This window comes from Sminthopsis crassicaudata, chromosome 1 (assembly GCF_048593235.1).
Source record: "Sminthopsis crassicaudata isolate SCR6 chromosome 1, ASM4859323v1, whole genome shotgun sequence".
Taxonomy (NCBI): Eukaryota; Metazoa; Chordata; class Mammalia; order Dasyuromorphia; family Dasyuridae; genus Sminthopsis; species Sminthopsis crassicaudata.
Genome location: NC_133617.1, coordinates 213,617,518 through 213,636,833, shown reverse-complemented (window position 1 = coordinate 213,636,833; position 19,316 = coordinate 213,617,518). Strand labels below are relative to the sequence as shown.

Below are 19,316 nucleotides of genomic sequence, written 5' to 3'. Positions count from 1 at the left end.
TATTCTATTACATTCACATATCATGATTTTTTCAATCATTCCTCAATTGATGGATATCCCCTTGATTTCCCATTCTTTCCTACCACAAAGAGAACTGCTATAAACATTTTTGTACATGCACCACTCTGTATCTCAATCATTATCAGATTGTTTTGATGATTAGAGCTTTATAATAAAATTTGAGGTCTAGTATAGTCTAGATCATTTTCTTTTCCTTTTTTTATTGTTTTCCTTGATAACTTGGAGCTTTTCTTCTTTCAAATTAATTTTGTCTTTAATTTTTTCTTGCACTATAAGTGAGTTTTTACTAATTTGATTGGCATGGTACTGAATAAATAGGTTAATATAGGTAGAATTACATTTTATTTTATTTGCTTGATCTAACCATGAACAGTTGATATATTTTCCAGTTTATATCTGACTTTATTTTGTGTGAAAAATGTTTTGTAGTTGTCTTGGCAAATAGACTTGCAGATACTTTATATTGTCTTTAGTTATTTTAAATAGAATTTTTCTTTCTATCTTTTGCTGCTGGACTTTGATGGTAATATAGAAATACCCATGATTTATGTGAGTTTATTTTATATCCTGCAACTTTACTAAAGTCAATAATTTCAAGCAGTTTTTAATGGATTTTCTAGGATTTTCCAAATATACCATCATATCATCTGCAAAGAATGATAGTTTTGTTTGCTCATTGCTTACTCTAATTTCTTCAGTTTCTTTTTCTTCTCATATGACTGAAGCTAACATGCAATAATATTAAATAAAAATGATAACTGACATTCTTGCTTTAGTCTTTTATTTTAGGAAAGCTTCTAACATATCCCCATTATGCATAATGCTTTTTGGTGTTTTTAGATAAATGTTGCTTATCATTTTAAGGTAAGCTTCATTAATTCCTATGCTCTCTAGTGTTTCTAAAAGAAATAGTGCTATATTTTGTCCAATGATTTTTTTCCTGTATCTATTGCGATAATAAAATGATTTCTATTGGTTTTGTTATTGATATGGTCAATTATTCTAATATTGACCCTTCCCTGCAATCCTGGTATTAATTTTTTTCTGATCATAGTATATGATTCTTGTTATATATTGCTGTCACCTTTGCTAATATTTTATTTAACATTTTTGCATTAATTTTCAATGATGAAATTGGTCTGAGTTTTTCCCCTGTTTTTGTTCTTCCTGGTTTTGATATCATTACCACATTTGTGTCTTAAAAGGAATTTGCTAAGACGGCTTTGCATATTTTTTTTCAAATAGTTTATATATTATTGGGATTAAATGTTCTTTAAATATTTGTTAGAATTTTCTTGTGAATCCCTCTGATCCTGGGGTTTTTTCTTAGGAAGTTCATTGATTCCTTGTTCTTTTTTTTTTTTTTTTCCTAAAATTGGATTAATTAAGAATTGAACTTTTTTTTTTTGTCTATTAATTTGGGTAATTTATATCTTTGCAGATATTCATAAAATTCATTAGATTGTCAAATTTATTGACATATAATTGAGTAAACTGTCTTCTAACAAATGTTTTATTTTTAGTTAGTTCACCTATTTCATTTTTGATACTAGTTATTTGGTTTTCTTCTTTTTTTAGATCAAATGAATCAATGGTTTGTCTGTCTTTTTTATTGCTTTTTTCCCCACAGAAAACCAGTTTCTAGTTTTATTTATTAGGTCAATGGTTTTCTTAATTTCACCTTTGAGTTTAATTCAGGATGTTCAATTCAGCGTTTAATTGAGAATTTTTAATTTGTTCATTTGTAGCTTTTGTTTTGAATTTGCTGGCCCAATTCATTAATCTATGTTTTCTCTATTTTATTGTTGTATACAATTAGAGATATATATATTTTCCCCTAAGAACCATTTTGACTACATCCCATAAATTTTGCTATGTTGTGTCATAGTCATCATTTTCTTTAACAAAATTATTGATTGATTCAATGATTTTTTCTGTTCTACTTTTTTAAGGATTAGATTATTTAATTTCTACTATCTTAATCTAATTCATTGAATGTAATTTTTAGTACATTATGATATGAAAGTTATTTTTCATGTTTGCTTTTCTCCATTTGGTTGTGAGGTGTTTTATGTCCTAATACGTGGACGATTTTTGTTTAGCTGGTGAAAAAAAGGTGTAGTTTTTTCTATTCCCAATCACTTTTCTTTAGAGATCTATCATATCTAACTTTTCCCGAATTGTGTTTAGCTTCTTAACTTCTTTCTTGTTTACTTTTTTAGTTAAATCTATTTAGTTCTGTTGGGGGAACATTGAGATCCCTCACTAATATAGTTTTATCTCTTTTTTCTTTAATTCATTTAGCTTCTGCTTCAAAAGTTTAGATACTATACCATTTGGGGCAGATATGTTTATTATTGATAGGGCTTCATTGTATATTGTATGTTTCAGCAAAATATAGTTTCCTTGTTTGTCTTTTAATTAGATCTGTTTTTGCTTTTGCTTTGAGATCATGATTACTACCCCTGCTTATATTTCTTCAGGTGAAGCATAATAATTTCTATTCCAGCCCATTTATGTTACCTTATATGTGTATGTATCTCTGCTGTAAATGTTTCTTGTAAACAATAGTTTGTAGGATCTTGGTTTTTAATCCATTCTGCTATCTACTTCTATTTAATGGATGAGCTCATTCCATTCCCATTTATAATTATGGTAACTGTATATTTTTCTCTGTGCTATTTTTCATTTTTATCCCCTTCTCTCTCTTACCCTCCATGCTTTCTCTTCTCACAAGTTTTTTTTTTGTTTTTTTTTTTTTTTTTTTACTTTTGATCACTGCCTTTCCCAATTTACCCTCCCATATCTGTCTCCCTGTCCTCTTCTATTATCCTCTTCCCTTTGGCTTCATTATAGGGTAGGATATTTTCCCTATCCAATTGAGTATGTATGCAATTTTCTCTTTAAGTCAATTTTGATGAGAGTAAGATTTAATATATGCCCTTTGACCCCACCCCCAACCTAAATCTTTCCTTTCATTATAAAAACTTATCATGTCTTTTTTTATGCGAGATAATGTTTATCCTTCAATCTCCTGCCCCTTTTATAGAGTGACTTTCTTTCTCACCCCTTTCCCATCAACTTTACCTCATATTCACAACCTCTGCTATGTATATTTCATCTAACTGCTCTTATAGTAATAACGTTAAGAGTTACACATATTATTTTGCTATACAGAAATACAAGTGGATTGATCTTATTCAATTTTTTATGTTTTCTTTCTTGTTTAAAACATTTCCCTTGAGTCATATTTGAAAGTCAATTTTTTTCTGTTCTCTTTTAATTAGAAATGCTTGAAAGTCTTTTATGTTGTTAAATATCCATTTTCCTGTTCAGGATTATTTTTAGTTTTGCTTAGTTGTAATTTTAACTCCCCTGCTTTCCAATATATCATACGCAAAACCCCCTTTAATATAGAAGCTGCTACATTCTGTGTAATTCTGACTATAGCCACACAATATTTGAACTGTTTCTTTTTGGTTGCTTAACACTTTCTTTTTGATCTCTGAGCTCTGGTTCTAGGGAATTTTCATTTTGGTATCTCTTTCAGGTAGTGTTCAGTGGATTCTTACAGTTTCTATTTTGCTTTCTCGTTCTGATTTATTAGGACAATTTCCTTTAATAATTTATTGAAAGATATTGTCCATCTTTTTAAAAATCATGGCTCTCAAGAAGTTCCTGATCTTCCCAAGAAGTGGGACCCTGTTGCTTGCTTGCTAAGGAAACAGGGTCTTTCTGGTATGGGCCCCAGTAGAATATTCTTACTGTTGGCCAGCCCTGGTAGAGATTTCATTGCAATGGAGTGAAAGCTTCAGGTGGAACTGTTCACTTGCTTAGAGGCCTGATAGTTTGCAGGATGACAGAACTTTGCTAGTAGATTGCCCTAGGTGCCAAGTCCTGCTGCAAGGCCCCAGCTCTGAGGCTAGTTGCTGCTTCATTTTGATCTCCTTCCTCGCTCCCCAATAAATCAGACCTTTCCTGTCATATTGGTAAGTTACTTCCCTGTTTCTAGACCAATTCTAAGGTGGTTTTCTATTTCTTTGGAGGGGATTTGGGAAGGGCTTCAAGAGGGTTTCTTCTTCATTTGTCTTGATATCAGAAATCCTCAACTTTTACATTTTAATTTTAAAAAGTCCATGTTTTAATATTTTGCTTATATATTAGGGTCCAAATAATATAGAGTGAAAGACATTAGCACAATGAAGAAAAAATTAAATTAAATTTTCTAAAAATTGATTGAAAAATAGATGAGTTTATTATTAAAATCAATTATGAAATGAAAAATGCATTAAAAAAGCTGAACAGTTGATTTTAATTGAGTAGTATTTGGTAGCTTATAAAAATATAGGTTTAATGATGAAAAAGTAAACTAAGACTCTGAGATATGTAGAGGATTGATCATGAGAGGTCCCAGATTAGTTTGATAAAGAGCTTAGAAGATTGCTAGCCTTTCTTTGGGTCTCTGGTCTTATTTCCCTGTGGATAATATGCTCTTAGTTTTTGGTCTATTCTTTAAGTCTGGATCTCTGTGAGTGGGGATGAAATGATTAGTTTGAATTATTCTGGGACAAAGCACACTCTTAGATATTGAAATTATTAAATAAATAAATATACATATATATATGTGTGTGTGTGTGTGTGTGTGTGTGTATGTTTACATAGAGAAATATACTTGCAAACTTGGAATTTATAACTTTTTTTAAACCTTTTTTTGTAAGAAATAATAATGCAATAGAACTACCTCAGGGCAAGGAGATAGTAAGGTTATGAATATTGGAACAGGTTGATGATACATATTTTGTACATATGGATGTGTATGTGTGTGTGTGTGTGTGTGTGTGTGTGTATATATATATATATATATATATATATGTAGAAATATATAAACATATATAGCTATATAAATGTATGCATATACACACATATACACAGAAAATAAATGGATATATTCTTTCACCCATATAGCCTATGAAGAAAATACCTATAGTCTAAATGTTTGGACTTAGCACTGAAGAGAAAGTGGTAAAAGCATTCATATATTTTTCTCATCTATGTGACAGTTGCTCCATGGTGTAAGAGTTCCTGAATATCATATTTTTGAGTAACTTTCAGCCCTCTTCTAATCTTTCTTGTTTCTTTGTACTTTATTTTCTTCCATGCATGCTGGGGTCTAGTAGTTAGTTGACCTGCAATTCCTCACTCACAACACCCAGTTTCTCTTCTTTGTATCTTTGCACTAGCTATCTTCCATAATTAGAATTCTCTCCCTAATACTTTTCATCTTCTGGCTTCACAGCTTTCTTCAAAGCTCAACTCAAAAGTCATATAGTTTAGGATGCTTTTCTGCAAACTTTCCCTTAGGCCACCCAGAGCTAGAGCAATCTCCTCTAAGTTTAGCTTTCCATACTCATATGTGTATATTTGTATCACAAACACATGTATATATTCTCATTTGAAATTTGAATTTTAACTCTTTGAAGGCAGGGATCATTTTTGATTGCTTGTGTTTTTCTTCTTTCGTTGTATTTCCAATTCTTAGAAAAATCTTGGGCACAGAGCAACCACTTAATAATTGCTTTTTGGCTAACTGATTAGAGGAGAAATGAATTCTTGGACAGTTACAATTTCTTTGGTGATTCAGAGTATGAATGTAACCTCTATAGTTATAGGGCTACTTAAAAGAGTTGACGATTTTAGGGAAAGAAAATTATTTCATGTTGAGTTTGAGATGCCTCCAGGAAATCTAGCTCATAATAATCACTAAATTGGAGCTGGGGAAAAAGGCTTTCGATCTGAGAATCATTTGAGAATATAAATAATTGGATTAATCATTATCAATCATTAGAGTTTTAGAAAAAAAGGTCGAGAATATGATCATACCTTATATGTGATTGCAATGAAGCAAATAAACAGGTTATCACAATTGAAGAGCTGATGAAATATCAAGAAGGAACATCAGAATATAAGTTGAAATGCCCACATCTAAGCTCAGGATTGGAGCTAAAAAGCAAATATGTGAGCCAGATGCTAAATTTTTTGAGAAAGGAGTGACAGTGACTATGGCACAAATAGATATCAGCTACCAGGGTCTGGATTGTGTGATATTTTAGAATAAGTGAATCTCATAGAAAAAAGAGACATTAGGTAAAGATGATATAGAGAAAGAGATGAATAAATGCAAATAAAAATATCAAAGGAATAAGAAGGGACATTTTTACTAGTGAAGAAAATGGCCAAGGGATTTCAGCAAGATGGAAGAAGTATAAGAAAGGCAGATTGTTAATAATAGAATGAAATTCTTTCCTCAAGGCACAGAAGCAGAAAGAGAGAGAGAGAGAGAGAGAGAGAGAGAGAGAGAGAGAGAGAGAGAGAGATATTAAAATTTATTTTATATGAAACTATTCTTTTTTTCTACTTTTTGTAAATCAAAATATTTTCTAGCAGAAAATAAAGGTAGAGTTTGCTAGGTGACAGAAAGGTCAGGGAGATAAAGTTGAAGTGGACAAATCTAGGAACTGGAGATACAGGAATTAACTTTTGTTCTGAATGAAGAAATAGGGTTGTACATTTTGGCAGCTTTTCTAGAAGCAGTGGTAGTTTCAATTTGATTATTATTCCCTCAGTAAGAAGTAAAAAGTAAGAGAGAAAGTACTGAGGGGAACATAATTGGTGACAGGCAAGATGGAGGGAGGAAACCAAAACAAGACAAAAATATCCTTGCTAAACCCTGGTCTTGCTTGTATATACATTTAGAAGAGATGAAATTCCACCTAGAAGTAGCTAGAGAGGGTTAGCTTTTGGTAAAAAGTCAGAAAACCTCTATCTCTTGTGAATCACAAAGATAAAAAGTGACAGACAGGGTCACCGAAACCCTAAAAATACTATATGATATTGAATGTCTTCATCAGCATTTGAAGTGAGAAGATTTTTTGTGAAATCTCAAGTTTATATACATTTTGAGGAGAATCTAAGCAACAGGGTGGTTGTTGCTATGAATTTGAAAGAATACATAAGGCCTGGGAGAAAGATGCAACTCATTGGAGAGAGAAGAGGAATCCTATTCATTGTTTGGAGGTTATAGTAAGTCTTTGTTTTACATTTTTCTGTGGAGTAGAATAAAAGTTTTCATATAACCAATATGTACATTATTGCCCTAACTCTTAAATATAGAATATGGGCATATTTTCATAGGCATTAAGAATATTTGAGCCTGCTTGCCATCTGGGGGAGGGGGTTGGGGGAGGAAGGGAAAAAATCTGAATAGAAGTAAGTGCAAGGGATAATGTTGTAAAAAATTACCCATGCATATGTACTGTCAAAAAAAGTTATAATTATAAAATAAAATTAAAATGTTAAAAAAAAAAGAATATTTGAGCTATGTAATGATATCTTCCAAAAGCAGCTGGAAAGAGAGCAACATAAGCAAGAAAGAATGATCTTTATATATTTACGTGTTTGTTCATTCATCTTTGTATAGGAAGGGGAATCTACATCTAATTATGAACCCAGTCCATATAATTCCAAATCCTGCAGTGTTGGGCTATCTTTGTTCACAAACAAGATGATTCCTTTGATGATATGTGAAAAATCATATAAAAGATTTAAAGTTGGAATTATGAATCAATAATATGACATGGCTTTATGATTAATTGTACTCATCCAAATTTAAAAGATGTATATACTTAAGCAAAATATTCTAAAGAATATATGTTGAAGAAGAATTTCCCTGGCCTGTCATGTGTACTTTAAAAGAAGTAGAATTGAGCTAGTTTAGAAAGTCTAAGCAATAATTGCAATAGACAAATTAGTTGTTATGAACTATTTTTATCAGCTTTTAATACCACCCCAAATTAGATCATCTCCAACGCTTAGTTTTGGGGAGGGTCTTTTTTTTTATTTTTTTTTATTTTATTTTTTTTTTTTTTTGCAGCACTTCCACAAATTTATGAAGTATTCTAATTCTATTGATTTTTTTTCTCATTTCCCAAAGTGATAGCTTCAAACATTTTACTTTCCTTAAAAGCCCTCAATAATATATACACAGATGCTTTTTAAGATTATTGAGCTTCTTGAAATTGAGACTGTCTTCCTATCTTTCTTGACTTACTTACTTACAATTTCGACAACACTCAAGTATCTTATTTTTTTTTTACTTCTTATCTCAAGAAAAAAGTCATCCTTGTTAAAGTGCCTTTAATCCCATTTTCTTTTTCTAGGATATTGCACCAACAATCATTCTTCCCCTATATCATGCATCTTCAGTCTTTTCTTTTTACTTTTTCACTCCCATTTTTCTAGAAACATGCTCAGTTCTCCTTAATTCTGAAAAACAATGTATGTGTCTCTTCTGCTGCTAGTAGCTTTGCCTCTATTCATTATTTTCAAATGTGTGTGTGTGTGTGTGTGTGTGTGTGTGTGTGTGTGTGTATGTGTGTTGGGCCTGGTATATAAATGTTTATTCACTGACTGGCTTATTTCTACTTTATCCAACTATCATCTCATCTGTCATCTTTGTTTCACAAAACTTTTTGGGAAAAGTCAGCTATAATTCATGCCTCTACTTTCATCTCTAGACTGAAGTTAAGTCACCAATTACTACCTCTTTATCACATCCAGTGACATTTTCTGAAGTTTTATTCTTCTGACTCTCTGAGCACTTATTGATCTCTTAATCTCACTTTCTTTCAGTTATTTTTTTGTCTTTAGGCTTATCAAAATCTTCCAGTTTTCTGATTGCTTCCATACATGTCTTTATCTTCATCCCCTTTTCAATTATAGCATGGTGTTTTGTACTTAGTTAATGCTTAATAAATATTTGTTAGTTTCCAGACATTTAAGAGATATATTTAACAACAACTTCTCTCTATATAGTCTTTTTTTTTGTTTTCAGAGTTTAATGTCTTCCAGTTCAGTCTCTTATCAATCACTTTCTGCCTAGAGTATTATAATTGTCTATTAACTGGTCCTACTGCCATAATTCTCTCCTTACTCCAATCCATCTTTTATTCAGTTTTCAAAGTGATTTTCTTAAAGCATAGAATTGATTATACTATTTAATACATTGCAGTCACCTTCTATTACCTTTTTAGCTTTTAAAGTTCTTCAAAACCTTATATATTTTTTTTGCTTTTGAAGTCTTGTACTTTATTTCCATTTCTGTGCTTTATTTTTCAACTCTACTGACCTACTTGTGTCTCACACATGACATTCAGCCTCAGCCTTTGCACCTTTTCCTTAAAATGGGTCCAATAATTGCATCTACTTTCCCAGGGTGTTGTGACAATAAAAAGAGAATATTTGTAAAGCATTAACCTACTTTAAAGTGCTATACAAATCATAGATTATAATTACTACTATTGGTTTTATGTTGCTATATAAATTACAGATTCCTATGATGTAAGTATTATAATTACTTTTATTATCCAAACCAACACCTCAAGATGTGCAATGCCAAAAATATTATTTTACTGCTCAAACCCTTTAAATTCATCATTTCTGTCAGTTCAATCAGTGTTTACTGAGTATCCCATTTTGGAAACGTTGTACTCTTTTCAGTTAATGTAATAAATTATCAAATTTTGGGGATTCTATATCTATAATATCTCATATCTACATTAACATATTTATTTCCACTGGCAAAACTATATATTTTTTACCATTTTACTGAAATATTGTGGTGGCTAATAACAACTCTTGTCATCTCACACATTTAACCTCTCAGAGATTGAATTTTTAAAACAGAGATAATAAGATTTGCACTATACACACATACATACACGCATATAAACATGTACATACTATATACATATATATATAATTTAAATGCAGAAGAAAATTTGAAAAAGATTCTATGAGAGTTTACATGTTGTTTGTATCAGTGTATATATGTTTGTAGTAAACAAATTTCTATACTCATTGTACACATTTTTCTATTTCTTTCCCTCCACTCCAAGTAATATAGTCTATATATACATTGTGGAAATGCTTCCTCTCCAAATTTTAGTAGAACATTTTTTTTTTTTTTTTGGTCAGGCCCCAGATCCAGGTGTATGACTCCATAATTAACATTTCTCAATAATTAACACATATCAATATGAAAATTGCTACAGAAAAACATCTGTTTGATATTAGGCCAACAAGAAAAAACATTTCAACAATTGTTCTGGACAGCTGCTGTTTCCGCCCAGCTGCTAGAAATCTGTGCAGAGAGGTTCTTGTCACTGGGACAGGCTAACTATTTGTAAGAAATGTTTTGTTTTGTTTTCAAACGTTAAAGGAAAGCACTGGGGGACACACCTGTTCAGATATTTCAGTTGAGATACACCTGGGATGCCTGTATACCTGGACACGCATTTTTAAAAAAATATGTACATGTCCCCAAAAATCTTTGTCACTGGATACACAGCCTAAAAAAAGTGTGAAAGAAAGGCTGTTTGCAAAATATTAATGTCAGGGTCAGTCTTGTTCATCCAGAGGGAGAAAGTGAAATGCAGCAGTTAATTGACTGGCCAAATGTTATTCTAAACTGTGAAAATCATATAAGTCGCAGAAGGGTATAAAGTCAGCAGATGGATTAGTGTTTACATTTAGACAAATGAGTAGCTACTGTAGCTCAGCTTATATACTTCCAAAGCACAGTCGCTGGAATGTACAATGACTAGCATATAGTAGGCACTTAACAAACTCTTGTTATATATAGGAAGAAACATTTTCTAATAATTTAGTGTATTATCAACATTGATATCACTGTAGTTCTCAAATTTCAAATCCCTTTTTAACAACAATAATAACTTGCTTTTAAAAAAAAGATGTCTGAAAGCAGTTATTTGATCAAGGACTATATTCTAGGTAGTAGTGAGAATTATCTTTTTTATTTTTTGCATATCTTTGTTTTTTCTTAAAGTGTGACAATTCATATTGAATATAATATAGTAATACCATTTTCATGGTACATTAAAGTTTATAAAGTGCTTTTCATATATTGTTTCATTTGGTTTTCATACAATCTTGGGAGGTAGGTGCTATTATTATTTTATAGATATGGAAATTAAGGCTGAAAGTGACTGGCCTAAGGACACACAGCTTTATCTGTGGCATAATTTAAAAGTAGATTTCTCTGGGTTCCAAGGCTATCAATATGCCTATAATGCCATTCAGTTTTCTGAATATATGTTCACATATACATATGCATAAACGTGTGTAAATGTATGTATGCATATACATACATAAACAATTTACCTTATGCAGTTCTCCAAGTTGCAAAAACTACTTTAAACTTCATTGGTAGAAGGATGCACATACACATACTCTTTAAAACAAAATTCTTTCCAGTTCATGGAACAAAACAAACATTTCCATAATACGGTACAATAAAAACAGATAATTGCACATGAAATTGCAAATCTACCATGTACAATTTGCTATTCCCTCCAAACATACAATAATCATATTAATTTCTATTTTTCCTCAATCCCCACAGAGAAAGCTACCATTAGACAGAAATATGCATATGTATTATTTTATACATAGTTCTATTTATCAGTTCTTTCTATGGATACAAATAGCATCTTTCTTAATATGTTCTTTATTTTAAATTTATATATTTATAATAGTAATAATTATTTAGTCACTCAAATACTAGTATAGTAGGAACCACACTATGGGTATAAATAGGTAAGGTTTCCATTATTATCTGGGAGTTTATAATGTTTCATCTGTAATTCTGAAATATTTCAAGCAAACAAAATTATTGTTTTTTGTTTGTTTCTTTTCTTCTTCATATGTTCTTATAATTTTTCTCAGCTTCAGAGTATAGCTTCATCTTGGCTATAGAAAGACATAAAACTGCTTCTTAAACAGTGGAGGCTTTTCAATCTATGCTGTTGCAGAGAATACATATATTGGTAATTCATAGGCTCTTAGCAGCATAAAGAACTAAAAGGGACCACAAACATCATAAAAATGTAACCCTTTCTGCCCCACTCTATCCTGTTATACATATAAAAAATCTGAGCTCTAAATGTTTACATTTTTCCTCAAGGTGACATTGTGAAATACTGAGATGTATTTTACATAATGACCAAGGCACTAGGAAGTCTGTGAACCCTTAGTATTCTATTATTCTTGTTGAGAAGAATATTAATAGTTTTGAGGATAATATAAAATTCATATATTATCATATCAGTCAATTAAAATGTACCTGAAATGTGATATTGAGTTCTTTCATATCAACCAAAATCAATTTTTTTTAGGATATGAATATTCTTCATTAGGAAAGACACCAACTCCTCTACGATTTGGGGGATAATCTTTTGCAGTTGTAAGCATGTAAATTAATCCCTGCATGGACAACCTGGGAATGAGGTTTTCAGAATTTAGCTATGATGGTTTTTGGCCATACACTTACATAAAATCTGCCATAAGATTAGTATTGGGAATCTTCATAGCTTGTTTCACATTCCTTGGCACAGACAATAAGTACCTCCACGTCACAATGAGTCATTGAGGGAGACTTTATAAAATTTCCAGAAATAATTGAATATTCTGAATTGCTAATACCTATAATGAGGAAAAGGAAAGGGGAACCCCATTTCTCAGCACATGGATAATAAGATAATCCCATGAGGCGCACTGTCCCCTATAAAATGAAGTCAACCTGAGTTCTCACCTTGTAATTGTCCAGCCAACCTGAATTCTCACCTGGTAATCCTAACAGTGGAGGACTTTTCAAGTGTTTCCTGAGTGCATCCTGCTCATCATTTCCCAAAGCACAATAATATTCCACCATAAACATTTTCTCGACCCATTGTCCAATTCATAAATTTCCAATTTTTTTCCTTGACAAGAGAACTTAGACATAACATTTTAAAAATTGATAGAACATTGATAATTTACGTGGCTTCCAAAAGTGGGCAAATAAGATGAGATGATTAAACACCATATCATAATATTATTAGTTGAAGAAACTATCTACATTTAGCCTGGAAAAAAGAACACATCAAAAATATTATATTTGTCTGTAATTATCTGAAGGGGTCCCATGTGAGAAATAATTTAGAATAGTTTTTGCTTAATCACAGAAAAAATGAAAATCAATACAATGGAATATCATGGCAAGGAAGAGAAGAAGGAGCAAAATGGGGAAGTGTCAACTAAACTAGGTGAAAAGGATGAATCAGATAACAATGAAGTTAAGTACAATTTTGAGCAACAGGAGCATCTCCCATCTCCTCCCTCAATTAACCCTTCAGGGGTGGAGCAAGAAGGAGGAGAGGAAGAGGCAGAAACACAAACAGAATTGCCTGTGAAGCAGCCTAAGCCTATGACAAGATTAGAAAAAGCATTGGTTAAAGCTAAGAGAGAAGCACAGGATATACATGATTTTATACATGCATATCATGTGATTGAAGATATTGACTCTGTAGCTCATAAAAGGAGAAAATATGCACCTTTAGATTTGAATAAAATTAAAGATTTGAAAAAAGGTTGTACCCTTTATGGGGCTACATCAGCTTATGTTAAAATGTTACTAGATGGTTTGTCTTTTGAAGTCCTAACCCCGAATGATTGGAAATCCATAGCAAGGACATGCCTGGAACCTGGAGAAAATTTGTTATGGCTTGCAGAGTTTCATGAATTATGCAAAATCCAAGTCAGATGCAATTTGGAAATAGGAGTTAACACATAGCTGGTGAAGGTCAGTATGGAGAGAATTCAGAACAGATTAATTATACCATGACAATATATGAGCAAATTGCTAAGGCTGCAATAAAAGCTTGGGGTGTCCTCCCTGGACAGAAAGATTGGGGAGAGGCTTTCACTAAAATAGAGCAAGGTCCCAATGAATCTTTTGCAGATTTTGTGGGATGTTTGCAAACTGCTGTCAAAAGAACTATTGGAGAAAATGTAGCTACAGAAATAATGACCAGACATCTGGCTAAGGAAAATGCCAATGAGATTTGCAAAAGAATTTTATGGGGCTTAGACAAAAATGCTCCTTTAGAGGAGATCATAAGACAATGTTCCACAGTGGGAACAAATGCTTTTTACACCTGGATAATGATGAACGTGGAAAGACAGGGTCCCTCCTGGCAAAGGACTTCTAGAGAAATTCGGCGATGTTTTCAATGAGGAAAAATTGGACATCTAAGAGCTCAATGTAGGTATGGAGATACAGTGAGAAGACAGGGTGAGAGAAGACCTAAAACCCCATGTCCAAAATGCAACAGAGGACTCCATTGGGCATCAGAGTGTAAACTAATTCAGGGAAACGGGATGAGGAACCCAGGTCCAGGGCCCCAGGCAAAAAAGACTTGGGGCATGATGGCAGCTGATGTTACACCCAAAGAACCTTTAGAAGGTCAGGACTCTGATTTGATCAACCAGCAGAAAAGCAATCACATGGCAGAAAGGGATTACCTGATAAATCAGCCAAAAGGCAATCAGATTGCAAAAATGGATTACACTTGGGGAGAACACAGGCCTTTTAAACCAACAGGGCTGTGTCCAGTGCAAACAACTCCAATGTAATTGCCAGATGATGAGAAGAGATTTAGAAAGTGGTAAATAGAAGAAAATTAGATAGGTTAACTGTCTGGGAGAGAGGGTTTGCTTGTATTTTAACAGACAGAAGAAAACAGATGAAGAACGAAATAGATGGGTGGCAACAAGCACCTGGAGAGAGACAGAAAAAGTGAAAAACCTCAAAACAAAGGAGAAGATCTAAGAAACATCTCACACCGAAAGAGCATGGCTAATAAAAAGACTTTTAAAGAACTTTAAAACCAGCAGGAATCATTGGAATTCCTAACACAAGAAGAGACTAATGGACAATGGACTTATGGACATTTATAAATTCTCAATTTATGATTATTTGATCATGTTATTTGTTACATACTTCTAGCATGTGTTATGTTACTATGTTACTATGTGCTTATGTAATTTATGTAATTGTGTGTAATACTTCCCATATTGATGGATTTATGTTTCAAGGTCATGACTACCCTATGTTCTAAATCAAAAGAAAGGGGGAGATGTTAGGATTACCAGGTGAGAATTCAGGTTGTCTGGACAATTACAAGGTGAGAACTCAGGTTGACTTGACAGTTCTCTGGCTCAGACTTTTGGCTCAGGCCTTTAAAGGGAGTTTACACCTTAGGAATTCTAAGAGGAACAAGTTCATTGGTTGTAAGTAATTCCCACAAGCCCCTGGGAGTACCCACAAGTCCATTCACTGGGAGGATAAAAAGAGGCAACATTGAGCCTGGAGAGCAGTCTGGATTGGGGAAGGACAAGAGCTGGAGGAGATTCAGAGCCAGGATTCAGGAAGAAGAAGAGGCTGGCTGGAGGCTCCAGAAGCCTCCCAAGAAACCTGCTCATAGAGGAAAAGATTATACAGAAAAGAAACCTCCTCCCAGAGAAGGATTACAACTGAGAGACGATCAGAATATTATACTCCACATACTCAAGCAAAGTGAAATATACTGTATACAAAGTAATAGCAATTTTCCAGGTTGACCAGCTTTGAATGACTTTGCTATTCTCAGTAGTGCAATCATTCACCACTACTCTGAATGATTTTTAATGAAAAATATCCTCTCCATACCCAAAGGAGAAATTAATTGTGTTTGAATACAGACTGAAACATCTTTCCCTCCCTCCCTTTTTCCCTCCCCCTTTCTCTCCCTCTCCCTCCCACCTCTCTCTTTCTCTTTTTCTCTCTCTTCCTCTCCTTCTCTTTCTCCCCCATCCCTTCTTCCTTTCCTCCATCCTTCTCTCCTCCTCTTTTCTCTCTCCTTCCGTCTCTCCCTCCCCCCTCTTCTTTTAAGCTTAATTTTGCTTGAGGATTTTTATTTTCATTAGGATGATAAATCCATTTTTTCCACAACTTAACTTTTATGGAAATATTTTGCATAACTTTACAAGTGGTTTCTTAATTGTGGGTTTGGATAAGAGAGAGTACCTAAAACTTAAAAAATTTGGAAACAAATGGAAAAAAATGTTTTGCATGTACATTTTCTTGTATTAAATAAAACAGGGGCAAAAACAGGTAATAGTGGATAGGACATTGACCCTGGAGTAAGTAGAACCTGAGTTTAAATAGGCACTTAATAACTGTGGGATGCTGCACATGTCATTCAACCCTGATTGCCTCCTTTACTCCTCTCCCCTTTGCCTCCATTGTAATGTTTAGAACTTAACACATTTCTCATAACGAAGTTCATCTCTCTCCTCATAGTGGTTACTAGTGTAGTGAAAAGAGTATTGTATTTGGAACAAAGACCAAAGAACAGCTTCTAAATTGTTTGTTTCCTGTGTTACCTTGAAAAAAGTAACATATTAATCTGTTGTTTCAATATATGTAAAATTAACAAGTTGTAATGTGTTATATGATTAGCTAATATAGTTACTTAAAATTCTAAATTCTATGATGCCGTCCCTGAAGTTGAATATCAGCTTAGATTTATTGACTTACACTATAGACTCATTGGATTTGCAATCCCCCTAAAGTCCTCAGATGTGAAATATTATTTGAAAGTATATTTGTGCAGTCAAAATTTTAAATCAAACAAAGGACCCTAAATTTTACCTTATTGGATTTGGCCCATCATTCTACCCTATTGGGAGCTGTCCATTACTTTGTGTTATTAGCTCATTTGATATTAGGCAATCTATAGCATTCATTCAAACTATTGACAGTTTTTAATGAACACAGGGACAATGATAGACTCCAAGTTTCTCCTAATTCCCAACTTGGTTGTAATATATAAATGTATAAAATATACTTTCATCCTGAAAATTCAAAAATTGCTGAATGGTACTACAGAAGCCATTTATATACTAATTTCAGGAAGAATGGAAAAAATTCATTTAACTGTCATTATAGAACTGGCTGGGGAAAGTGGGAGACAATGGTAAACATGACAAAACATTTGGTGACGAAAGTATTTGTAAAGTAAGAAGTTAAATGAGGCAAGTATGGGAACTGCCTTAAATAGTAGCCCAGTCCCAATAAAATCCCAGAGCTGAATTTCTAAATATGCAGAGATAAAAATTTATGTTATGGCTTAATAGCAGGGCATAGGAAATAGATAAGCTAGCATCATTTATATGCAACCAAGTTAATTTTTGCTGAACACTTTATATTATCAGGTGCTCACAAATTATTTGTTTAATATATATCTAAAATTCTGTTTAAATCTCTAAAATAGAAGATTGAATCATTTAACTTGAACCAGTCACTATGCTAAGTCTGGGAATACATTGAAAGACAACAACATAATCTCTTATTGAAGACATTATTATTCTAATTGGAGAATACAGTCTGTAAATAATTATACATAGACTTATGTAAAGTAGATAGAAAATAATATTAGAGAAGGGGAGAATGAAAGGTGTACTATACAAGATGGGATTTTATTTTGAATTAGTGAGGGGAGCTAACAAATGGAGGTGGAGTAGAAGAGCATTCTAAGAATATAATGGCATTTATGGAGAGTGATGTGAAATGTCTTGTGTGATGAATAGTATAATATTAGCTAGATGCTAGAATGGGCATGAGGCGATAAAATATTTTACATTTAATTTCGGAGATAATAGGATATACAACAAAACTTAACTTGATTTCATTTAGTACCAATGTTGCCAATCTACATATTTCCTACTATTCAGCGAATAAATATAGCTTTTATTTCTTTCATCTTTAAAAATTGTATGCATTTGGTACACTATTTACTCAAAAAGAAATAGTGCTTGGGCTGAAGGATCATATATTTTATGGGGGGAAATAATACATATCCCTATAAGTGAATACGTAAAGTAAATGCAAAGTAATGTGTTTTATTTGTTTATTTGTCATTGGGGGAAAGGGTGAAGCCCAGCAGCTGAGCTATTCAGGATGAACTTCTTGTAGGAAATAGAACTTGACCTGGCCATGAAAGTAGTCTAGGGATTCAAGACAATAGAAGTTAGGAAAGAATGCATTTGTGACACAGTGCAAAGGTATGGAAACAAGATTACAATGTTGAAGATGAGGGACAGGACTATAAGTTTCAAAGGAGTGATTATTTTGTTACATTAATTACTTTTCCCATTGAAATAACAAAAAATGGCTCTTTTGTTTATTATATTTGGTATTCATTGCTAGACTCAGTTCATTTTGAACTTGAGTGTTGCTAACAATATTCTTACAGAATTATGCCAATTCTTGTATTCACTTGTTAACTTGACTCCATCTTCCACAATGACTTTAAAAAATATTTATCTATTTTAAAAACACATTGCTTTATGAATTATGTTGGGATATAAAAATCAGAATAAAAAGGGAAAAGGATGGGAGACAGAGGAAAAACAAAAACAAAAACAAAAACAAAAAAAAACAACTGAACATAGCATGTGTTGGTTTACATTCAATCTCCATAGATCTTTTTTCTGGATGCAGATGATATTTTCTATCTAAAATCTATTATGATTACCTTGGATCACTGAACTTCTGAAAAGAACCAAATCTTTCATAGTTGTTCATCACACATTCTTGCTATTATTGTATATAATGTATTTCTTGTTCTGCTTGTTTTGTTCAGCATCAGTTCATGTAAATTTTTCCAGGCTTTTCCATAATCAGCTTGTTCATCCTTTTATAGAACAATAATATTCCATTATCTTCATATCTTCATGTACCACAACTTGTTCAGCCATTCCCTCATTAATGGATATCCACACCTTTTCCATTTTTTAAAAATTTAATTTAATTTTTTTTTTTTTTTTTTTTTTTTTGCTACCACAAAAAGACCTGTTACAAGCATTTGTGCACATGAGTCCTTTTCCCTTCTTTATGATTTCCTTGGGATATGAACCAAATAGTGTTACTTCTGGGACAAAGGTATAGACAGATCTATAGCCCTTTGGGCATAGTCCCACATTGCTCTCCAGAATGATTAGATCATTTAACAACTACAGCAACAATAAATTGAGTTCCAGTTTTCCCACATCCCCTCCAACATTTATCATTATCTTTTCTTGTCATCTTAGCTACTCTGAGAGGTACTTCAGAGTTATTTAAACTTTAAATTTGTATTTTTATAATCAATAGTGATTTGGAATATTTTTTCATGTGACTATATAGACGGCTTTAATTTCATCATCTTAAAATTGTCTATTCATATACTTTGACCATTTATCAATTGAGAAATGACTTGTATTCTTGTAAATTTGATCCAGTTCTTTATATATTTTAATGTAGGACTGTGTTGAGTTTCTCACATATTATTTTCCAACATTTTTTGTGAAATAATGAG

General features: G+C 32.5%; 1 protein-coding gene across 1 annotated transcript in view; it reads left to right on the top strand.

Annotated features, from left to right (window-relative positions):
• The window catches only part of CDH7 (cadherin 7), a 218,789-nt gene that overhangs the window by 108,496 nt on the left and 90,977 nt on the right, over positions 1 to 19,316 (top strand). The gene's annotated exons all lie outside the window — the stretch shown is intronic.